At 37.7% G+C, this 25,304-nt stretch overlaps 1 pseudogene; it reads right to left on the reverse strand.

Moving 5' to 3' along the window:
• Positions 1 to 1,103: 1,103 nt before the first annotated feature.
• The window catches only part of LOC528043 (UDP-GalNAc:beta-1,3-N-acetylgalactosaminyltransferase 2-like), a 76,860-nt pseudogene continuing 52,659 nt past the window's right edge, over positions 1,104 to 25,304 (reverse strand).

The raw sequence follows: 25,304 nt of genomic DNA on the forward strand, positions 1-25,304 counted from the left end.
GGAAAATGAAATTAGAGCAAAGATTTGAGTATGGGTAGGTAGTGCACTGTCTGGATACCAGTTGGAAAGCTTCCCATGAAGAGACATAGCAGGCACAGGAAGGGCCTGGATAGCATTATCTTGGCAAGGTCATGGAGCAAAAGGTCAGAGTGCCACAGAGCTGTCAGAAGAAACTAAATGGGACAGTGGTTACGAATAACCAGTGAGGTAGCAGAGGTCAGAGGTCACTTAGGACCTCTGAATTATTTTCTGGAAGAGATGAAAAGCTATTAGATAATTTTAAGCAGAGGAATAAGTCTTTGATTTACAATTTGAAAGAACCACAGTGTCTACTCTGTGGAGAACAGACTGTAGGAGGGAAAGACAGAAAATGAGAAACTCAGTAAAAGCCTCATTACAACAGTCCAGATGAGAGGTAATGAGGGCTTGAATAAGCATAGCAGAGGTGTAGATGGTGAGCTGCAGTCATATTTGTAATAGATTTTGAGGATGAAGCCAACAGGATTTGCTGACATTTAGAACATGGGATTAGATAGGTTTGGGGACAGATAGGTTTGGGAAAATACAGTTAAAAATTATTAAGATCATCCTTTCTTAGTAGTATCTGAAATAAAGGAAAGGAATATTTCATCTTATTTTGGTGTGCCTATAATGTATGTCAGGGCTTCCCCAAGTGGCACTAGTGGTACAGAACACTCCTGTCAATCCAGGAGACAAAAGAGACATGGGTTTGATTCCTAAGTCAGGAAGGTATCTTGGAGGAGGGCATGGTAACCCACTCCAGTATTCTTTCCTGGAGAATCCCAAGGAGAGGAGCTGGGAAGGCTACAGTCCATGGGGTCACAAAGAGTAGGACATGACTGAAGTGACTTAGCACACAACACACATAATGTATGTTTACAGTTCGGATTTTACAATACTTGCTTGCTGCTGCTAAGTCGCTTCAATCGTGTCCAACTCTGTGCGACCCCATAGATGGCAGTCCCCTAGGCTCCTCCATCCCTGGGATTCTCCAGGCAAGAATACTGGAGTGGGTTGCCATTTCTTTTTTCAATGCATGAAAGTGAAAAGTGAAAGTGAAGTCGCTCAGTCGTGCCCAACTCTTAGTAACCCCATGGACTGCATAAACTTCCTTGATAAAGGACACTGAGGTCACTGATGGAGCCCCATCTATAGAAGTTCAATAATTTTGCAGGAACATTTCAATAAGTGTCAACAACATCCACAAACACAATGTCATCATAGAGGCTGCTTTCTTCCTTTAGTAAGTCATCCTCCTCTTGGAGATTATGTATATGATTGAGAAGTCTTTGAGGGCGAGAATTAAGGGTTTTTAAAAGAGCATCACCTTCCTGAATAATATAAATAAAACCACCTGCAACTCCCTCCACACCTTCCATGAATTCATGAGGCAAGGCACCCTCCCCAGTTGTAACGACTCTGAGAACTCCTCCTCCATCATTAACTGTCACTTTGTGGAGATTCCTTGACACCAGGCCTTGGAGGTCTTGGCTCTCCCACAGGATTGTACCTTCAAAGCTCTCAAGTAAGATGAATTGCTCCACAGGCTTGTACCACAGCTTGTTCACCTGCACACCACAGCTCAGAGGACTGAAGCGAGCATTGAAGAGGGCCTCCTCCTGTTCTGCGTGATAAAGCTTGACAGTGATGTTCCTCTGGAAACCCACATCACCGGCATCATAAAACACCCCAAGACTCATAATAATGATTGGATAGAGAACCCGGAAGCTTACGCTGACAACTCGGTCCTCAGAGAGCCCTGATGAAGTGTCTTCCAAAAGACTGAATGCTTTAATCTCCTGATTCAGAACTGGATTCATGATGTTGAGTAGCAAGTAACAATACTTGCTTAGTAAGAATCAAATGTAAAAAAAAAAAAAAAAAAAAAGTGTCTAAATGCCAAAGAAGACTTACAGTGTGGAACAGGCCAAGTATGGAACTATAGTAAATTTGATGGGTCTTCCACATCAGTTACTTAATTGTTTTCTTATAAAAAAAAAAAAAAAAGGGTACCCACTGATTCACTCTGACATTTTCTGCTGTTCATAGTGGTTGTACAAAATGGAAAGCAGTCCCTGAGATAGTTGGCATAAGCAGGGTCAAATGTAAATGCACACAGTGGTGACACAATTATATCATTACATAAACTACTCTAAGAAGTGATTCAAAAGCAGAGTATCTCCTGTAGCAGTATTACGTTTTCTACGTGAATTCTGAAAACTGATCTCATCATTTACTAGTGAACAGATTGTAAAAAAAAGTTATTTTTGTCTAAAATTGTTAAGATGATAATACTTTTCTTCTATATAGTTTATTATTGGAAATTAAGTTCATTCAACATTTTTATATGCACCACCAGTTATTTTGATAAACAACCTTCAAAATCATGATGTTTAGCTTTCTCATTTGTACTCAGAAGCACTTACAATCCTTCACTTATGTCTATATTAGATATTCTTCTTCAGTGAAACACAGTAAGTCTCTTTATATCCAGAGGGGATAGGTTCTAGGACCCCTGTAAATACCAAAATCTATAGGTACTCAAGTCCCTTATAAAACATGGTGTGGTATTTACATAAAACCCATGAACATACTTGAAACTATCTCTAGATTACTAGAGTTCAGTTCAGTCACTCAGTCATGTCTGACTCTTTGAGACCTCATGGACTGCAGCATGCCAGACCTCGCTTTCCATCACCAGCTCCTGGAGTTGACTCAAACTCATGTCGACTGAGTTGGTGTAGCCATCCTACCATCTCATCCTCTGAGTCCCCTTCTCCTCCCGCCTTCAACCTTTCCCAGCATCAGGGTCTTTTCAAATGAGTCAGCTCTTCACATCAGGTGGCCAACGTATTGAAGTTTCAGCTTTGGCATCAGTCTTTCCAATGAATATTCAGGACTGATTTCCTTTAGGATGGACTGGTTGGAACTCCTTGCAGTCCAAGGGACTCTCAAGAATTTTCCAAGACCACAGTTCAAAAGCATCAATTCTTTTGCTCACTCAGCTTTCTTTATAGTACAACTCTCACGTCTACACATGACTACTGGAAAATCCATAGCTTTCACTAGATGGACTTTTGTTGGCAAAATAAACTCTTTGATTTTTAATATGCTGTTTAGTTTAATCATGACTTTTCTTCAAAGGAGTAAGCGTCTTTTAATTTCATGGCTACAGTCAGCATCTGCAGTGATTTTGGAGCCCCCAAAATAAAGTCTGACACTGTTTCCACTGTTTCCCCATCTATTTTCCATGAAGTAATGGGACCAGATGCCACGATCACAGTTTTCTGAATGTTGAGTCTTAAGCTAACTTTTTCACTCTCCTCTTTCACTTTCATCAAGAGGCTTTTTAGTTCTTCCACACTTTCTGCAATAAGGGTGGTGTTATCTGCATATCTGAGGTTATTGATATTTCTTCTGGCAATCTTGATTCCAGCTTGTGCTTCATCCAGCCTGGCATTTATCATGATGTACTCTGCATATAAGTTAAATAAGTAGGGTGACAATATACAGTCTTGACGTACTCCTTTCCAGATTTGGAACCAGTCTATTGTTCCATGTCCAGTTCTAACTGTTACTTCCTGACCTGCATACAGATTTCTCAGGAGGCAAGTCAGGTGGTCTGGTATACCCATCTCTTTCAGAATTTTCCACAGTTTATTGTGATCCACACAGTCAAAGGCTTTGGCATAGTCAATAAAGCAGAAATAGATTTTTTTTTTTTCTGGAACAATCTTGCTTTTTGATGATCCAACAGATGTTGGCAATTTGATCTCTGATTCCTCTGACTTTTCTAAATTCAGCTTGAACATCTGGAATTTCACAGTTCACGTACTGTTGAAGCTTGACTTGGAGAGCATCACTTTGAGCATCACTTTACTAGCAGGTGAGATGAGTACAATTGTGCAGTAGTTTGAGCATTCTTTGACACTGTCTTTCTTTGGGATTAGAATGAAAACTGACTTTTTCCAGTCCTGTGGACACTGCTGAGTTTTCCACATTTGCTGGTATATTGAGTGCAGCACTTTCACAGCATCATCTTTTAAGATTTGAAATAGCTCAACTGGAGTTTCATCACCTCCACTAGCTTTATTCATAGTAATGTTTCCAAAGGCCCACTTGACTTAGCATTCCAGGATGTCTGGCTCTAGGTGAGTTTTCACACCATTGTGATTATCTGGGTCATGAAGATCTTTGTTGTATAGTTCTTCTATGTATTCTTGCCACCCTTCTTAAAATCTTCTGTTTCTGTTAGATCCACACCATTTCTGTCCTTTATAGTGCCCATCTTTACATGAAATGTTCCCTTGGTATCTCTAATTTTCTTGAAGAGATCCCTAGTCTTTCCCATCCTATTGTTTTCCTCTATTTCTTTGCACTGATCACTGAAGAAAACTTTCTTAAGTCTCCTTGCTATTCTTTGGAACTCTGCATTCAAATGGATATATCTTTCCTTTTCTCCTTTGCTTTTCCTTTCTCTTCTTTTCACAACTATTTGTAAGGTCTCAGACGGCCATTTGGACTTTTCACATTTCTTTTTCTTGGGGATGGTCTTGATCCCTGCCTCCTGTGCAATATCATGAACCTCCGTCCATAGTTCTTCAGGCACTCTATCAGATCTAGTCCCTTGAATCTATTTCTCACTCCCACTGTATAATCGTAAGGGATTTGATTTAGGTCATACCTGAATGGTCTAGTGGTTTTCCCTACTTTTTAAATTTAAGTCTGAATTTGGCAATAAGGAGTTCATGATCTGAGCCACAGTTAGCTCCCGGTCTTTTTTTTGCTGACTGCGTAGAGTTTCTCCAACTCTTGATTAGTTATTACAGATAACTATAACATATAACACAATGGAAACACTATATAAACAGCTGTAAATAGAATACAAATGTAAATAATTGCCAGTACAAGGCAAATTCAAGATTATCTCTTTAGAACTTTCTGGAATGCTGTTTTTCCCCAAATATTTTTAGTCCATGATTGGTTAAATCCACATCCACAGATGCAGAATGTGTGGGTATGGAGGTAGACTGTATTGTATCTTTAACTTTAAAAATAACAACATTTATTAAGGTCTTAAACTGTCTTCTTTTTTTATTCCATTGAAATTTCTAGCTTTACCTATCTCTATAAATAAACTATGAGCTCCTTGATATCAAGGAACTTTCCATTATTCAAACTGGTTCCCAACACAAATCACAGTACCTCAATAAATATTTATATAAAACTGCATATGATCTAAGTCTCAAAAATAAATTATATCTATGAAAGTTTTTAATTAACAAATGAACTTTGAAGCAAATGTCTTTGGTTTATATAAGGACAAAAAATAGCCTCCTGACTACCTCTGATTTCTTTTGTTTAGCACAACATTTTTGAGATGCATTGATGCTGTTGCATGAATCAGGATGATTATCTCTTTTTATTGTATTCTACTTAAGTATTCTACTTAATGGTGAAGAAATAAACATTTTAATACTGAAGTCACTGTCAATTGGCATATGCCATACTCTTGAAGGATACCAAGGAAAATGAGGAACAAACATATTTACTCCCAATAGTTCCCTAAACAATCCTTTTCTTCCCACTTTTGTCATTTTCCTTCATCTGTACCTAGAAGATAATACTGAAGAAACCAAGTGTAAATAACAATAAATTAACTGAAAGTTCTTTCTTATAATAATATGAGCTTTGTTCTAAAACTGAAACTTGAAATATCAAGGCATCTTTTATTTCATTCATTAATTTCATCAGTTGAATTCTGTCTCTTTTAAAAGAACATTATTTCAATTAAGCATATTGTTTTAAAAGAAATTAAACATAATTTATTTTAACATATTGTTGTAATTATTCATCTCTTACAATGACTAGAGCATCACAGGACATGACCCACATACACTGTTTGCCTCTCTCAAATCATACAAACTCTAACCAGAGTGAGTTTGTGACAACGTTCTTATATTTGTGGTTACCTTAACTTTCATATTTGAAGAATGTGGCATGATTGAGAGGAGAAAATATAGACTTTAAAGCCAAGTTAGTTGTTTGTTTGTTTTCCTTTCTTTAATAATTTGTTATCTGTGTTAAGTATGGAAAATAACTCAACCATTTGACTCACCAGTTTTTATTCAGTGATATGATTATAATTACATAGAATTGTGGTGAGAAAAAGATTAGATGTTCCTGTAAGTATTCCATCAGTAATAGTTCCTTCCTGATGACTGAGTTGTCCATTTTGTCAGATAATGGTTATTTATTTTTAGCCCTTGTCTCAACTTGTTCATTATCCAGTGCTTTTCTTTTCTCAAGAGTTTTATTAATGTAATTATATTTACTCCCTCCATAATCTCTTTCTCAAGATCTTAATGTTGATCACACGGGTATTAAAATCTAAATAGGTAGTAAACATAAAAAAAAAAAAAGCTGTGCATGTTTATTCTATACACAATGGTGATGATGTTAATATCATTTAGGCTAAATACTACACAAAATTTAAAAACCTATGGCCATGGATTATAAGTAAGAAGAAATACTATTTACTAAGAATATCAAGAAAATTTTGACCTCATGGGTTAACTTCCAGTCATTATTTATGGCTCTTTAGTGTTTATTTTGAAGAAGGAAGCTAAAGATGTGTCTACAGAACAAAGTAAGCCAGGCATGATACAAACTTGCTTTTCACACCAAACTTGTTTTGTGGTAAACTGTAGTGAATATTGTAGCATTTCTTTTAAGGGCAATTTCATTCATTTGGAAAATTAGAAACAATGAACTCTTTTACACATCTTTATACAATCTATACTATATGTTCAACAAGTAGGTAGTTAAAAATATTTGCTGTTTTGAATTAAGTGAATTGGACCATAAAATTAGATTTTGCTTTGGGTTACCCAAAGAAACATTTCACTTATATGAGAAAAGTTAAATGTTTCAAACCAACTTATATTATAAACAGGATTCAGAGTTTGTGATTTATTCTAGACCTAAAAATAAATGTTCTTACTTAATTTCTCCTCAAATATGGTAAGATTTCTCAACAAAAAGCTATATATTTTTCTCTTTCAAGAACAAAATGCTGGCAATAAATATCAGGGAGGTTTATAGCTCAGTTTCAACACAAGGCTGGAGTATGTGGTGAGGGGTGGAAAATCAACTAGATAGATAGATAGATAGATAGATAGATATTGTTGTTGTTGCTCAGTCTCCCAATTGTGTCTGACTCTTTGCAACCCCATGGATTGCAGCGCCCCAGGCCTCCCTGTCCTTCACTATCTCCAGGAGTTTGCCCAAGTTCATGTTCATTGCATCAGTGATGCCATCCAGCCATCTCATCTTCTGAGGCCCTCTTCTCCTTCTGCTCTCAATCTTTCCCAGCATCAGGGACTTTTCCTATGAGTTGTCTGTTTGCATCAGATGACCAAAATATTGGAACTTCAGCTTCAGCACCAGTCCTTCCAGTGAACGTTCAGGGTTGATCTCCCTTAAGATTGACTGGTTTGATCTTGCTGTCCAGGGGAGTTTCAGGAGTCTTCTCCAGCGCCACACCTTGAAGATAGCAATTCTTTGGCATTCGGCCTTCTGTATGGTCCACCTCTCACAACCAAACGTGACCACTAGAAAGACCATAGCCTTGACTATACGAACCTTTGCCATCAGAGTAATGTCTCTGCTTTTCAACATACTGTCTAGGTTTGTCATCACTTTCCTGGCAAGAAGCAACTGTCTCCTGATTTCATGTTTGCAGTCACCATCCACAGTTATTTTGGGGCTCAAGAAAGGAAATCTGTCACTATTTCCACATTTTCCCCTTCTATTTGCCATGCAGTAATGGGGCTGCAATTTCCCACCTTGAAGGTCAGGAAGGGCGGTGGTGAGGAGATACCCCTCATCCAAGGTAAGGAACAGCAGCTGTGCTTTGTTGGAGCAGCCGTGAAGAGATAACCCACGCCCAAGGTAAAAGAAACCCAAGTAAGATGGTAGGTGTTGCAAGAGGGCATCAGAAGGCAGATACACTGAAACCATACTCACAGAAAACTAGTCAATCTAATCACACTAGGACCACAGCCTTGTCTAACTCAATGAAACAAAGCCATGCCCGTGGGGCCACCCAAGACGGGTGGGTCATGGTGGAGAGATCTGACAGGATGTGGTCCACTGGAGAAGGGAATGGCAAACCACTTCAGTATTCTTGCCTTGAAAACCCCATGAACAGTATGAAAAGGCAAAATGATAGGATACTGAAAGAGGAACTCCCCAGGTCAGTAGGTGTCCAATATGCTACTGGAGATTAGTGGAGAAATAACTCCAGAAAGAATGAAGGGATGGAGCCAAAGCAAAAAGAATACCCAGCTGTGGATGTGACTGGTGATAGAAGCAAGGTCCGATGCTGTAAAGAGCAATATTGCATAGGAACCTGGAATGTCAGGTCCATGAATCAAGGCAAATTGGAAGTGGTCAAACAAGAGATGGGAAGAGTTAATGTTGACATTCTAGGAATCAGCAAACTAAAATGGACTGGAATGGGTGAATTTAACTCAGATGACCACTATATCTACTACTGCAGGCAGGAATCCCTCAGAAGAAATGGAGTAGCCATCATGGTCAACAAAAGAGTCCAAAATGCAGTACTTGGATGAAATCTCAAAAACGACAGAATGATTTCTGTTCGTTTCCAAGGCAAATCATTCAATATCACAGTAATCCAAGTCTATGCTCCAATCAGTAATGCTGAAAAAGCTGAAATTGAACAATTCTATGAAGACCTACAAGACCTTTTAGAACTAACACCCAAAAAAGATGTCCTTTTCATTATAGGGGACTGGAATGCAAAAGTAGGAAGTTAAGAAACACCTGGAGTAACAGGCAAATTTGGCCTTGGAATATGGAATGAAGCAAGGCAAAGACTAATAGAGTTTTGTCAAGAGAACGCACTGGTCATAGCAAACACCCTCTTCCAACAACACAAGAGAAGACTCTACACATGGATATCACCAGATGGTCAACACCAAAATCAGATTGATTATGTTCTTTGCAGTCAAAGATGGAGAAGCTCTATAAAGTCAACAACAACAACAACAAAAAGACGAGGAGCTGACTGTGGCTCAGATCATGAGCTCCTTATTATCAAATTCAGACTGAAATTGAAGAAAGTAGGGAAAACCACTAGACCATTCAGGTATGACCTAAATCAAATCCCTTATGATTATACAGTGGAAGTGAGAAATAGATTTAAGGGCCTAGATCTGATAGATAGAGTGCCTGATGAACTATGGACTGAGGTTCGTGACATTGTACAGAGGACAGGGATCGAGACCATCCCCATGGAAAAGAAGTGCAAAAAAGAAAAATGGCTACAAATAGCTGTGAAAAGAAGAGAAGCAAAAAGCAAAGAAGAAAAGGAAAGATATAAGCATCGGAATGCAGAGTTCCAAAGAATAGCAAGAAGAGATAAGAAAGCCTTCCTCAGCAATCAATGCAAAGAAATAGAGGAAAACAACAGAATGGGAAAGACTAGAGATCTCTTCAAGAAAATTAGAGAAACCAAGGGAACAGTTCATGCAGAGATGGGCTTGAGAAAGGATAGAAATGGTATGGACCTAACAGAAGCAGATGATATTAAGATGAGGTGGCAAGAATACACAGAAGAACTGTACACAAAAGATCTTCACGACCCAGATAATCACGATGGTGTGATCACTCACCTGGAGCCTGACATCCTGGAATGTGAAGTCAAGTGGGCCTTAGAAAGCATCACTACGAACAAAGCTAGTGAAGGTGATGGAATTCCAGTGGAGCTATTTCAAATCCTGAAAGATGATGCTGTGAAAGTGCTGCACTCAATATGCCAGCAAATTTGGAAAACTCAGCAGTGGCCACAGTACTGGAAGAGGTCAGTTTTCATTCCAATCCCAAAGAAAGGCAATGCCAAAGAATGCTCAAACTACCACACAATTGCACTCATCTCACACGCTAGCAAAGTAATGCTCAAAATTCTCCAAGCCAGGCTTCAGCAATATGTGAACCATGAACTTCCTGATGTTCACGCTGGTTTTAGAAAAGGCAGAGGAACCAGAGATCAAATTGCCAACATCCTCTGGATCATGGAAAAAGCAAGAGAGTTCCAGAAAAACATCTATTTCTGCTATTTTAAAAAAAATTTTTTTTTAAATTTTATTTTATTTTTAAACTTTACATAATTGTATTAGTTTTGCCAAATATCAAAATGAATCCATCACAGGTATACATGTATTGATTATGCCAAAGCCTTTGACTGTGTGGATCACAATAAACTATGGAAAATTCTGAAAGAGATGGGAATACCAGACCACCTGACCTGCCTCTTGAGAAACTTGCATGCAGGTCAGGAAGCAACAGTTAGAACTGGACATGGAACAAGAGACTGGTTCCAAATAGGAAAAGGAGTACGTCAAGTCTGTATCTTGTCACCCTGCTTATTTAACTTCTATGCAGAGTACATCATGAGAAACACTGAACTGGAAGAAACACAAGCTGAAATCAAGATTGCCAGGAGAAATATCAATAACTCAGATATATAGATGACACCACTCTTATGGAAGAAAGTGTAGAGGAACTAAAAAGCCTCTTGATGAAAGTGAAAGTGGAGAGTGAAAAAGTTGGCTTAAAGCTCAACATTCAGAAAACTAAGATCATGGCATCTGGTCCGATCACTTCATGGCAAATAGATGGGGAAACAGTGGAAACAGTGTCAGACTTTATTTTGGGGGGCTGCAAAATCACTGTAGATGGTGACTGCTGCCGTGAAATTAAAAGACGCTTACTCCTTGGAAGGAAAGTTATGACCAACCTAGATAGCATATTCAAAAGCAGAGATGTTACTTTGCCAACTAAAGGTGTGTCTAGTCAAGGCTATGGTTTTTCCAGTGGTCATGTATGGATGTGAGAGTTGGACTGTGAAGAAGGCTGAGCGCTGAAGAATTGATGCTTTTGAATTGTGGTGTTAGAGAAGACTCTTGAGAGTCCCTTGGACTGCAAGGAGATCCAACAAGTCCATTCTGAATGAGATCAGTCCTGGGATTTCTTTGGAAGAATGATGCTAAAGCTGAAACTCCAGTATTTTGGCCACCTCATGTGAAGAGTTGACTCGTTGGAAAAAACTCTGATGCTGGGAGGGATTGGGGTCAGGAGGAGAAGGGGAGAACAGAGGATGAGATGTCTGGAGGGCATCACTGACTCTATGGATGTGAGTCTGGGTCAATTCCGGGAGTTGGTGATGGACAGAGAGGCCTGGCATGCTGCGATTCTTGGGGTCGCAAAGAGTCGGACATGACTGAGCAACTGAACTGAACTGACCTGAATGGGGCTGGATGCCATGATCTTAGTTTTTCTAATATTTTATCTGAAGCCAGCTCTTTTACTCTTCTCCTTCACCCTCATCAATAGTCTCTTTAGTTCCTCTTCACTTTCTGTCATTAGGGTGGTATGATTTGCATATCTTAGGCTGTTGATATTTCTCTTGGCTATCTTGATTCTGGCTTGTAACTCATCCAGCCTGGCATTGATATGCTCAGCCTAAAGGTTACACAATGATAGCAGACAGCACTGTCATACTCCTTTCTTGATCTTGAACCAATCAGTTGTTCTGTACAGGGTTCTAGCTGTTGCTTCCTGACCTGCACAGGATTCTCAGGAGACAGGTACAATGGTCTGGTATTTGCATCTCTCTAAGAGCTTTCTAAAGTTTGTCATGATGTACAGAGTCAAAGACGTTAGTGTGTCAATGGAACAGGGATAGATGTTTTTTTCTGAAATTTCCTTGTTCTCTACAATCCAGGGAATGTTGGTAATTTGATCTCTAGTTCCTCTTCCTTTTCTAAATCCAGCTTGGGTATCTGGAAGTCCTTGGTTCTCATAATACTGAAGCCTACCATCCAAGATTTTAAGTATGACCTTATTAGCATGGGAGATGAGTGCAACTATCCAATGGTTAACACATTCTTTGGTACTACCCTTCTTGGTTATTGGGATTAGGATTGAACTTTTTCAGTCCTGTGGCCACTGCTGGGTCTTCTAGATTAGCTGACATAATGAATGCAAAACCTTGATGGCATCCTCCTTCAGGGATTTGAATAGTTCTGTTGGAATTTCATTGCATCCACTAGCTTTATTAACAGCAGCGTGTCTCAAGGCCCACTTGACTTTGCACTCCAGAATGTCTGGCTCTGGGTGACTAACCACAGTATCATAGTAATCCGGTTCATTAAGATCTTTTTAATACAGTACTTCCATGTATTCTTTCCGTCTCTTTTTGATCTCTTCAGCATCTACTAGGTCTCTATCATTTTTATCCTTTATTGTGCCCGTCTTACAGCAGAATACTCTCTTGATGTTTCCAGTTTTCTTGAAGAGATCTCTAGTCTTTGTTGTTTTCTTCTATTATTAAACACTATTCATTGAAGAAGGCCTTCTTGTCCCTTCTAGCTATTCTTTGAAACTCTGCATATAATTGGATATGCCTTTCCCTCTCTCCCTTTCTACTCTCTTCTCTCTTTTTTCTTTGGGATGTTTTTGTTCCCTACCTTCTGTACAAGATTATGGACCTCTGTCCATAGTTCTTCAGGCACACTGTTATCTAGATCTAGTCCCTTGAATCTATTTTTTATTTCTACTGCAAATTCATATGGGATTTGATTTAAGTCATAGCTGGCTGGCCTAATGGTTTTCCTGGTTTTCTTAACTTTAAGCCTGAATTGTGCTAATAAGAAGCTGATGATTAGAGCCACAGTCAGCCCCAGGTCTTGTTTTTGCTGACTGTATACAGATTCTCCATCTTCGGCTGCAAAGAATGTAATCAATTTAATTTTGGTATTTACCATTTGGTGATGTCTATGAGTAAAGCTGTCTCTTGTGTTGTTGAAAAAGAGTATTTCCTATGACTGATACACACTCTCGGCAGAATTCAATCAGCCTTTGCCCTGCTTCATTTTGTTCTCCAAGGCCAAACTTGCCTGTTACTCCAGGTATATTTTGACTTTCTACTTTTGCATTCCAATTCCTGATGATGAATAAAACATCTTTTTTAGGTGTTAGTTCTAGGAGGTCTTCTAGATCTTCACAGAACTGATCGACTTTAGCTTCTGCGGCATCAGTGGTAGGGGCATAGACTAGGATTACTCTGATGTTGAATGGCTTTCCTCGGAAATGAACCAAAATCGGGCTGTCATTTTTGAGGCTGCACCCAAGTACTGTATTTTGGACTCTTGTTGATTATGAGGGCTACTCCATTTCTTCTATGGGATTCTTGCCCCAAGTAGTAGATTATAACAGTCATCTAAATTAAATTTTCCCATTCCCATCCATTTTAGTTTGCTGATTCCAAGGATGTCGACGTTTATTCTTACCATCTCATGTTGATCTTGTCCAGTTTTCCTTGATTCATGAACCTAACATTCCAGGACTGTTATTTGCAGTATTTTGGGTTTTACTTTCATCACCAGGCGTATCAACAACTGTGCACTATATCCACTTTGGTGGATCTATATACACTAAAAGTATAGTATACATATATACACATATGTGTATATGTGTGTATATAGTATATATGTGTGTATATACTATACATATATTATACATATATGTTTTGAATATCCAAACCCCAAATTTTCATGATATGTTAATATGCAAAAATCCACATATACATGTGATGAAAACAGGGAAATTTATAGGTAGTAAGTACATGTTCTCTAGGTCTGAAAAGCACTTGAACTAGCTTGGGGGTATATTTATTTTCTATTCCAATTACGTGAGTCTGATAAGAATGTAACAAAATGTTAGCCACTTAGCTAAAGAGTTCAAAAGTTTAATCCAAGGTATGTCATTTGTGTCCCTTTTCTTGGCTTTCTATTTTGGACGTCAAATTTAAGAGAACCTTAATTTAACAATGTTAACAGCCATGTGACAAAAACACATATTTAGTAGATGAGAAAAAGCTAAGCAGAGAAAAGGATTAACAGGAGACAGAGGAGAGGGGGAGACAGAGACACATAGAGAGATTGAGAAAGGGGCTTAGTGCTGTTGAACATTACTGCCCAAGACACCCCAGAATTGCCTGTTTGTCTCTTTCTCTCCTTCAGTGTTAACAGCTAAACCAAAGGATGAAGCAAGGGTTGCTCTATTTGCTTAGTATCATTTGAGTGGGTTTCTGTCCTCTGTGTCACACACACACACAAAAGGTAGATAGATAAAAAGGTACCTAGAAAAATAGAATAAATGGAAGTAGAGTGTGAGGCTAAGATCACTGTCCAACGTTTAGAACTTTGTATATAATGGAAAGTTACATTTTTGTGATCAACTAAGAAATGCATTAATTTTAATCAACATATTCTAATAATGAATTAGAAAGTGGATTTTCAAAGTTCACATAATTCAGACTCAATATACACAAACTACATCAATCATCTCTTCATTTAACATTATCCTTGCATGTGATTAGTTCAGTTCAGTTCAGTCGCTCAGTCGTGTCCCACTCTTTGCGACCCCATGAATTGCAGAACACCAGGCCTCCCTGTCCATCACCAACTTCCAGAGTTCACCCAGACTCACGTCCATCGACTCAGTGATGCCATCCAGCCATCTCATCCTCTGTCATCCCCTTCTCCTCCTGCCCCCAATCCCTCCCAGCATCAGAGTCTTTTCCAATGAGTCAACTCTTCCCATGAGGTGACAAAAGTACTGGAGTTTCAGCTTTAGCATCATTCCTTCCAAAGAAATCCCAGGGCTGATCTCTTTCAGAATGGACTGGTTGGATCTCCTTGCAGTCCAAGGGACTCTCAAGAGTCTTCTCCAACACCACAGTTCAAAAGCATCAATTCTTCGGCACTCAGCCTTCATCACAGTCCAACTCTCACATCCATACATGACCACAGGAAAAACCATAGCCTTGACTAGATGGACCTTTGTTGGCAAAGTAATGTCTCTGCTTTTGAATATACTATCTAGGTTGGTCATAACTTTCCTTCCAAGGAGTAAGCATCTTTTAATTTCATGGCTGCAGTCACAATCTACAGTGATTTTGGAGCCCAAAAATATATTTCCCCATCTATTTCCCATGAAGTGATGGGACTGGATGCCATGATCTTCGTTTTCTGAATGTTGAGCTTTAAGCCAAATTTTTCACTCTCCTCTTTCACTTTCATCAAGAGGCTTTTTAGTTCCTCTTCACTTTCTGCCATAAGGGTGGTGTCATCTGCATATCTGAGGTTATTGATATTTCTCCCGGCAATCTTGATTCCAGCTTGTGTTTCTTCCAGCCCAGTGTTTCTCATGATGTACTTTGCATATAAGTTAAATAAGCAAGGTGACAAGATACAGTCTTGACGTACTCCTTTTCCTATTTGGAACCAGTCTCTTGTTCCATGTCCAGTTCTAACTGTTGCTTCCTGACCTGTATACAAATTTCTCAAGAGGCATATCAGGTGGTCTGGTATACCCATCTCTTTCAGAATTTTCCCCAGTTTATTGTGATCCACACAGTCAAAGGCTTTGGCATAGTCAATAAAGCAGAAATAGATGTTTTTCTGGAACTCTCTTGCTTTTTCCATGATCCAGAGGATGTTGGCAATTTGATCTCTGGTTCCTCTGCCTTTTCTAAAACCACCGTGAACATCAGGAAGTTCATGGTTCACATATTGCTGAAGCCTGGCTTGGAGAATTTTGAGCATTACTTTACTAGCGTGTGAGATGAGTGCATTTGTGTGGTAGTTTGAGCATTCTTTGGCATTGCCTTTCTTTGGGATTGGAATGAAAACTGACTTTTTCCAGTACTGTGGCCACTGCTGAGTTTTCCAAATTTGCTGGCATATTGAGTGCAGCACTTTCACAGCATCATCTTTCAGGACTTGAAATAGCTCAACTGGAATTCCATCACCTCCACTAGTTTTGTTCGTAGTGATGCTTTCTAAGGCCCACTTGACTTTACATTCTAGAATGTCTGGCTCTAGGTCAGTGATCACACCATCGTGATTATCTGGGTCATGAAGATCTTTTTTTGTGCAGTTCTTCTGTGTATTCTTGCCATCTCTTCTTAATACCTTCTGCTTCTATTAGGTCCATACCATTTCTGTCTTTTATTGAACCCATCTTTGCATGAAATGTTCCTTTGGTATCTCTGATTTTCTTGACGAGATCTCTAGTCTTTCCCATTCTGTTGTTTTCCTCTATTTCTTTGCATTGATCCCTGAGGAAGGCTTTCTTATCTCTTCTTGCTATTCTTTGGAACTCTGCATTCAGATGCCTATATCTTTCCTTTTCTCCTTTGCTTTTTGCTTCTCTTCTTTTCACAGCTATTTTTAAGGCCTCTCCAGACATCCATTTTGCTTTTTTGCGTTTCTTTTCCATGGGGATGGTCTCGATCCCTGTCTTCTGTACAATGTCACGAACCTCAGTCTGTAGTTCATCAGGCACTCTATCTATCAGATCTAGGCCCTTAAATCTATTTCTCACTTCCGCTGTATAATCATAAGGGATTTGATTTAGGTCATACCTGAGTGGTCTAGTGGTTTTCCCTACTTTCTTCAATTTCAGTCTGAATTTGGCAATAAGGATTTCATGATCTGAGCCACAGTCAGCTCCTGGTCTTGTTTTTGCTGACTGTATAGAGCTTCTCCATTTTTGGCTGCAAAGAATATAATCAATCTGATTTTGTTGCTGACCATCTGGTGATGTCCATGTATAGAGTCTTCTCTTGTGTTGTTGGAAGAGGGTGTTTGTTATGACCAGTGCATTTTCTTGGCAAAACTCTATTAGTCTTTGCCCTGCTTCATTCTGTATTCCAAGGCCAAATTTGCCTGTTAGTCCAGGTGTTTCTTGATTTCCTACTTTTGCATTCCACTCCCCTATAATGAAAAGGATATTTTTTTTGGGTGTTTGTTCTAAAAGGTCTTGTAGGTCTTCATAGAACCGTTCATTTTCAGCTTCTTCAGCATTACTGGTTGGGGCATAGATTTGGATTACTGTGATATTGAATGGTTTGCCTTGGAAATGAACAGAGATCATTCTGTCGTTTTTGAGATTTCATCCAAGTACTGCATTTTGGACTCTTTTGTTCACCATGATGGCTAATCTGCAGTTAAAACATATTCTAGGGAAGCTCTGAATTATTAAAAAAAAAAAAAAACTAAGCAAAAAATAGCATAATTTTCCTCCTGAAGGAAAAAGAAAAAAACTTCTGAGGAAGGTTTCAAAGTTAATTTAAGCAAAACAGAATGATTTAGTGTTGAGAAATGCATTTAGGGTAAAGGAAAAACATAAGCATGAATATGTATCCTTCAGAGAGTTACATTTCAGCAAGTGAAACACTCACAAATATGAAACAAATAATAATAACTTGATATAGAACCAGAGGTAATTATAAATTCTTTTATACACTCCATGGAGTGTATATTCTAGAAAGTGTGGTGTCTTATCAAGGTAACAACTCAACAGAGCAGACTGTGATATTCCTTCATAAGGGAAAAGAGCCTGTAGGCTGTGTGGGGACAGAGAGAGCGAAGAGGAGCCTGGTGACAGTTCAGTTACTCAGCTGTCAGCAAAAATTTGGCTCTGGCCACTCACTTAATAAACCTGACTCAGCAGACCTAATCCTTGAGGAATCAGGTCCATCAATCCTAAAATCAAATGTAACAGCCATTTACTACTCCTGGAGCACTCTCTTTGCTGTATCACCAACAATCACACACTTATCCAAGACTTCCCTCCAACCATATACTGCACTCACCTAGGAAGACCTTCAAGAGAACTTATACTGTAATTGAATGGTTTAATTTCACTGAAGTTTTAGTCTATCCAGTTTCACTCCAGAACCAATTTTCTTAAATAAGGTTTTATTTGGTACAAGAAAAGATAAAGGTGGTAGGGATTGAGATTAGAGGTATTTAGTTTTCATTGTTTACAAATGTTCTGATTTCCTATGTAGAAAACCTCAAAGGATCAACAAATGATTAAAGTCAATAACACAGTACAGCAAAGTTATACAATCTAAGCTTAATGTCTAAAAATGAGTTTTAATTTTACATATTAGGAACGATTAGAATATGATTCTGGCTGCTCGCTAGAGAATCTACCATTGGTAGAATGACCTTGTGAATTATTATCCAAACAGGGGAAATTATAATAGCAAAATGGAAATACTTGAAAATTAGCAAAAAACAACCAAAACAGACCCCAGAAAATCAAAAGGGATGGGCTTTCTATAGGTTTAAATGTGGAAGCCAGGAAAACAGAGTAGTACCAACATAATACAGATGGCTTGTACCAGGTCCTAGCAATGATACTGGTGAGAAGTAGTCAGTTACTAAATATATTTTGAAGATACAGTCAATAGAATTAAAAATAACATTTGTTTTTGACAAAAAAATAAAGACATTCAAAGTATGAGAAGTATCTGTTACACATGTAAAAAGCAAAGGGTTTTTATCCAAATGTTAAGAAGAGCCTTAAATAAATTTAGTGACAAAGCACAATCAAAGATAAATAATAGATATTATACAAAATAGAACAACCAAAAAAGTGCTTTTTAATTAGAATGTTTAAGATCTACTCTCTTAGCAATTTCAAAAATAGGATACAGTATTATGTTACCATGCCGTACACTGTATCTCCCATCTTATCAAATATTTATGTGAAATTCTTTATATAAAAATACAATCGACCTTTGAACAATATGGGTTTGAACTATGTGGGTCAATTTATATGCATATTTTTTTCAAAAATTAAGTACTACATGGTCTGAGTTCAGCTGAGTCTGTGGATATAGAACTATGGACATGGAGGATTCACTGTAAAATTATACTCAAATTTTGGACTTCATGGGGAATGGCACCCCTAACCCACATTGTTGGAGTGCAAACTGTATATTCAACCACATTAGTAATCAGAGGGATGTACATTAAATGTTTTCGAGACATTGGATAACAGACAGTCAGGGCTGTAACCTCTAAGAGAAATGCAACAAAAGACATCTCTAAAGCTTTTCCTTAAGATGGTCTAAGATCTTCCTGCTTTATACCCACAGGCCCCAAACACAGGAGGTGGCTGCATATAAGGTACAGTAGGCTTACTGAGCTTACAGGACAACCCAGAATTCACAGAGACTGGGATATCTAGACTTGTGCAGCAGAAAATCAAAGAGGGAGTTACCCAAAGGAAGATTTTCAGGTATCTACACAGGAGTTCTCATGAGTCTCTGATCAAATCTAAGATGCATATCCAGGTACTAAGGTATTTGAACGTCATTAAATTCAAGAGAACAAAATAAGAAAGACTGAATTCTTATCATGATAAAAGCCATGAGGAATTGGCTTGTCATCTTTTAAAAGTACTCTAGGAGACCTGTCAACTTAGAACTCTAAATATACACATGCACACTCACACACACATTACACACACACACACAAACATAGATTTTTATGTGTACTCAAAACTGAAGCAACTCAATCATTAACAGCTGAAAGAGTTACAAACTGTGGAATATCTATATAACGAAATACTGCTGCTGCTGCTGCTAAGTCACTTCAGTCGTGTCCAACTCTGTGCAACCCCATAGACGGCAGCCTACCAGGCTCCTCTGTCCCCGGGATTCTCCAGGCAAGAACACTGGAGTGGATTGCCATTTCCTTCTCCAGTGCATGAAAGTGAAAAGTGAAAGTGAAGTCGCTCAGTTGTATCCTACTCTTAGCGACCCCTTGGACTGTAGCCCACCAGGCTCCTCCATCCATGGGATTTTCCAGGCAACAGTACTGGGGTGGGGTGCCATTGCCTTCTCTGAATGAAATGCTAGTTAGCAATATAAAGGAACAGGCTACTGATAACAGTACAAATAAATCTAAAAATCACACTGAGTAAAATAAACCAAGCAAACAATAGGACCCATGTATATAGTTCTATCTATGTAAAATTCTAGAAAATATAAGCTAAAATGTGGTAATAAATAATTAAGAGATTTTTTGAAAACCACACAGGAATTGAAAAAAGCACAAGGAAACTTTGGGCGAGGTGATACATGTGTTCACTATATTGATTGTGATGATGGCTTCATGTCTCTATATGAATGTCAAAATTGGTCAAATCATACAACTTAAACATGTGCAGTTTATTACATGTTAATTACATTTAATAAAGTTACAATAAAATGAAGCCAAAAATAAACATTTTTCTCCAAAAAATGTTGAAAAAAATGGACTATCAGTAAGTCTGCGTTGAAAGAAATATTATTGAAAGTTCTTCCACAAAATGAAAAGGACACACCAGATAGACACAGGGAGCTCAACCCAGTGCTCTGTGACAACCTAGAGGGGTGAGATGGGGTGGGAGATGGGAGGGAGGTTCAAGAGGGAGGGGACATATGTATACCTGTAGCTGATTCATGTTGATATATGACAGAAACCATCAGAGAATTGTCAACAATTATCCTCCAATAAAAAATTGAAAAGAAAAATAAAAGAAACAAACAGTAGCAGAAATGGTAAATACATGATTAAATTTCTAAAAATTAAAAATAAAACAAATATGGCTGTTTAAAGTAAAAACTGTATTAATATACTGTCAGGTGTGTAACCAGTACAGAAATTAGATATATGTATGTGTGTATCAGATAATCAATTCCACTGGTTACATTTAGAGGTGCCCTAAAATGTGAAATGGGGACTATTCTCTTTACCTCAAAATCAACTAGTCATTTCTCTGGAAATTGCTGAGGAAGGACCACTTTGTGAGCAGTCAGTTGAGGGAGTAAAAGCCCATGTCCTGAAGGGGAATCCCATCAAGGTACAACAGCAACCACTATAATATTCTTATCCTTGTTATTCTTATTATTATTCTTTTGGGGATTGTAAATTCAGTTATTAAATAATTTTGGTTCATTGATGTTACATACATTATCTATTTCTAGATATAGATCAGAGAAAATCAGTGTTCACAGCTATAAAGTGTACAATCCTTACAGTGCACTAACTATGACTTGAAATATAACCAGTTAGGAGCCACTATCTATATAATTTATGACTATAAATAAGTATTCTGAAAAGTAGGTGCATAAAATATGAAACAATAGGATTTATACATTGATATAGTAGAAAGCATACAATGTGATGATATATCCTACAAAAATAAATCAGAACTTTTACTCATTGTTGAATGTCATTTTGTATGTCACTTATAATTTCATAGGTAATTTCATAAAAATCCTCACCTCCCTGGCAAACAGCAAATTTTGAAATCCTCTTTGTTTCGCAGGCCTCTTCAAAGACTCAGAGGCAAGTGTAAATGTATTTTACTGATTGATGTTTTGAAATCCTATGAAGCTTATTTAGAATAAGGTTTGCTAAGAAAGATACCTGGTTTAATTAAGGAATAGGTACTGCATACGAAAGCACTGGGAATGAAACATCGAATGTCTGTGTACTCTTGATAAGCACTTTCTTCATTTGTCAAATGAAGAAAGGAGGATCAGGCCTTATACTTTACTAATGGATTTTCTGTTAATAAATCCAAATCTTGAAGTAGAGAAAAACTGCAACATATCTCCATTTCTGTGATATCCATATCTATTTTCCTGTTACTTTATTCTTAAATTATACATTTGAAATGTATCCACACTTATTTATGCTTTATGCTTCGGGTTATGTTGTGTGATAAAAGGACATACTAGACTGGAAATAGAAGTATTTGTCCTTTCCCTTTTTAAAGCTACTAGAAGGTTTTCAGGAAAATGACTTTAAAATTGGCAGTCTTAATATGTACATAGTAGTTGTTTGAAGATCATATAACAAATCAAAAACTTGTATATAGTATTAGAGAAATTCAATATTGAGTCATTAGATAAGGTTATGCAATATGCATTATTTTAATTAATTTTTAACAGGTATATTTAAAAAGTATAAAGATTTTTAAAATATTATGAAAATAATACGCCATTATATTCTATCTTGCAACAAATAGTGTTTCTTTTCTCATTTTATTTTCCAGAAATAAGAACTTTACATACACTTACACAATCTACAGATATATATGTATATATGAAGACTTTTTTTCTTTCTTATTTGGAACTGACAAATGCAAGCAAATGACATTTCTTCTAAGGCCAGTTTAATGGTGATGAATTCCTTAAACTTTTGCTTATCTGGAAAACGCTTCATTTCTTCTTCAATTCTGAATGATAACTATCCTAGGTAGAGTATTCTGGGCTGGTAGGCTTTTTGTTTTTTGTTTTCCTTTTTTGCACTTTGAGTATATCATGCTACTCGCTTCTGTCTTGCACAATTACTTCTAATGCATTCCTCCTATTCTTTAACTTTTGACATTTTAATTATAATGTGTCTTGGAATGGGTGTCTGAATTGTTTATTTTTATGACACATATTTCAGTTCTTTTCAGTTGCTCAGTCATGTCTGACTCTTTCTAGCCCCATGGACTGCAGCAAACCAGGCCTCGTTGTGCAACACCAGCTCCCAGAACTTACTCAAACTCATGTCCATCAAGTTGGTGATGCCATCCAACCATCTCATCCTTTGTTATCCCCTTCTTGTCCTGCCTTCAATCTTTCCCAGCATCAAGATCTTTTCAAGTAAGTCAGTTCTTTGCGTCAGGTGGCCAAACTATTGGAGTTTCAGCTTTAGCGTCATTCCTTCTAATGAACACCCAGGACTGATCTCCTTTAGAATGGACTGATTAGATCTCCTTGCAGTCCAAGGAACTCTCAAGAGTCTTCTCCAACACCACAGCTCAAAAGCATCTATTTTTCAGAGCTCAGTTTTCTTTATAGTCCAACTCTCACATACATACATGACTACAGGAGAAACCATAGCCTTGACTAGACAGACCTTTGTTGGCAAAGTAATGTCTCTGCTTTTTAATACGCTGTCTAGGTTGCTCATAACTTTTCTTCCAAGGAGCAAGCATCTTTTAATTTTATGGCTGCAATCACCATCAGAAGTGATTTTGGAGCCCAAAAATAAAGTCTGTCACTGTTTTCACTGTTGCCCATCTATTTGCCATGAAGTGATGGGACTAGATGCCATGATATTAGTTTCCTGAATGTTGAGTTTTAAGCCAACTTTTTTACTCTCATCAAGAGGCTCTTTAGTTCTTCTTTGCTTTCTGCCATAATGGTGGTGTCATCTGCATATCTGAGGTTACTGATATTTCTCACAGCAATTTTAATTCCATCTGGTGCTTCATCCAGGCTGGCACTTCACATGATGTACTCTGTATATAAGTTAAATAAGCAGGGTGACAGTATACAGCCTTGATATATTCCTTTCCTGATTTGGACTCAGTCTGCTGTTCCATTTCTGGTTCTAACTGTTGCTTCTTGACCTGCATACAAGTTTCTCTGGAGGCAGGTCACATGGCCTGGTATTCCCATCTCTTGAAGAATTTTCCATAGTTTTTTGTGATCCACACAGTCAAAGACTTTGGCATAGTCAATAAAGCAGAAATAGATGCTTTCTGGAATTCTCTTGCTTTTTGATTATCCAGTGGATGTTGGCAATTTGATCTCTGCTTCCTCTGCCTTTTCTAAATCCAGCTGGAACATCTGGAATTTCACAGTTCACATACTGTTGAAGCTTGGTTTGGAGTATTTTGAGTGTTACTTTACTAGCAGGTGAGATGTGTGCAGTTGTGCAGTTGTTTAAGCATTCTTTGGCATTGCCTTTCTTTGGGATTAGAATGAAAACTGACATTTTCCAGTCCTGTGGATACTGCTGAGTTTTCCACATTTGCTGGCATGTTGAGTGCAGCACTTTCACAGTGTCATCTTTTAGGATTTGAAATAGCTCAACTGGAATTTCATAACCTCCACTAGCTTTGTTCATAGTGATGCTTCCTAAGGCCCACTTGACTTTGCATTCCAGAGTATCTGGCTCTAGGTGAGCGATCACAGCATCATGATTATCTGGGTTGTGAAGATCTTTTTATATACTTCTTCTGTGTACTTGTGCCACCTCTTCTTAATATCTTCTGCTTCTGTTAAGTCCATATTATTTCTGTCCTATATTGTGCCCATCTTTGCATGAAATATTCCCTTGGTATCTCTGATTTTCTTGAAGAGATCTCTAGTCTTTCCCATCTATTGTTTTCCTCTATTTTTTTGCATTGATCTGAGGAAGTCTTTGCATTGCACTGAGGAAGGCTTTCTTATCTCTCCTTGATATTCGTTGGGACTCTGCATTCAAATGGGTATATCTTTCTTTTTCTCCTTTGCCTCTAGCTTCTCTTCTTTTCTCAGTGTTTGTAAGGCCTCCTCAGACAACCATTTTGCCTTTTTGCATTTCTTTTTCTTGGGGATGGTCTTGATCACTGCCTCTTGTACAATGTCACGAACCTCTGTCAATAGTTCTTCATGCAGTCTGTCTATCAGATCTAATCCTTTGAATCTATTTGTCATTTCCACTGTATAATCATAAGGGATTTGATTTAGGTCATACCTGAATGATCTAGTGGTTTTCCCTACTTTCTTCAATTTCAGTCTGAATTTGGCAATGAGGAGAAACCTGTTTAGATGTAGATTAGACACATATTTAGATTTATTTTTATATTTAATAATTATTTTTTGTGCAATACATTTGTTATAAATATTTTCAAGTATATTTTGTGTTTTATTTGCCATGTAGAATTTTAACATTTTGTTGTGATATTTTCAGCCTTTCTTCCTAAACACTTTTTTGTGTCATTTAAGAAGTATTTTGAAAATTATTTTAATCATCTGGGTTCTTTCATACTAATACAAGGCTTTGTTTATGTTATATATGAATTCCATCAGGATTTAAATATATTGTGTGCTTATCTTCATACTTTGATTCTCTCAATTGACTGTGGTGTTCTAAATGGTAGAATCTTTACAAAGATCTCCCCAAATGATATTGGTGCTCTTTTATTTTTAATCTAGTTATGCTTTAGTGCTTCAGAGTTCATTGGAACAGTATTTTTCAAGGAAGAGTTTTTATGAAATTTTCTTGTTTCTTATGAAGCAAATCTTTTAATCTAAAATTTAAATTCAACATGATTATTGTACTTCAAATTTCTTTTGTTGGCCTGCTGTTTCTTCCTTATACACATTTTCATTGTGAATGAAGTTCTGGTTATCTCTTGAGTTTTTTTTTTTTTTTTCAAAACCAACTGCTGTTAAAATATTCCTATCAAGTCTTATGCTAGAAGTTAGTTGGCATCTTCCTACCTATGAAAGCATTCCCTGGGTCCACTGTTTTCACTGTTTTAACATGAGTAGATGACTAGAGTTATTCCCTTGT

The sequence above is a fragment of the Bos taurus genome, chromosome 9, assembly GCF_002263795.3.
Source record: "Bos taurus isolate L1 Dominette 01449 registration number 42190680 breed Hereford chromosome 9, ARS-UCD2.0, whole genome shotgun sequence".
Lineage (NCBI taxonomy): Eukaryota > Metazoa > Chordata > Mammalia > Artiodactyla > Bovidae > Bos > Bos taurus.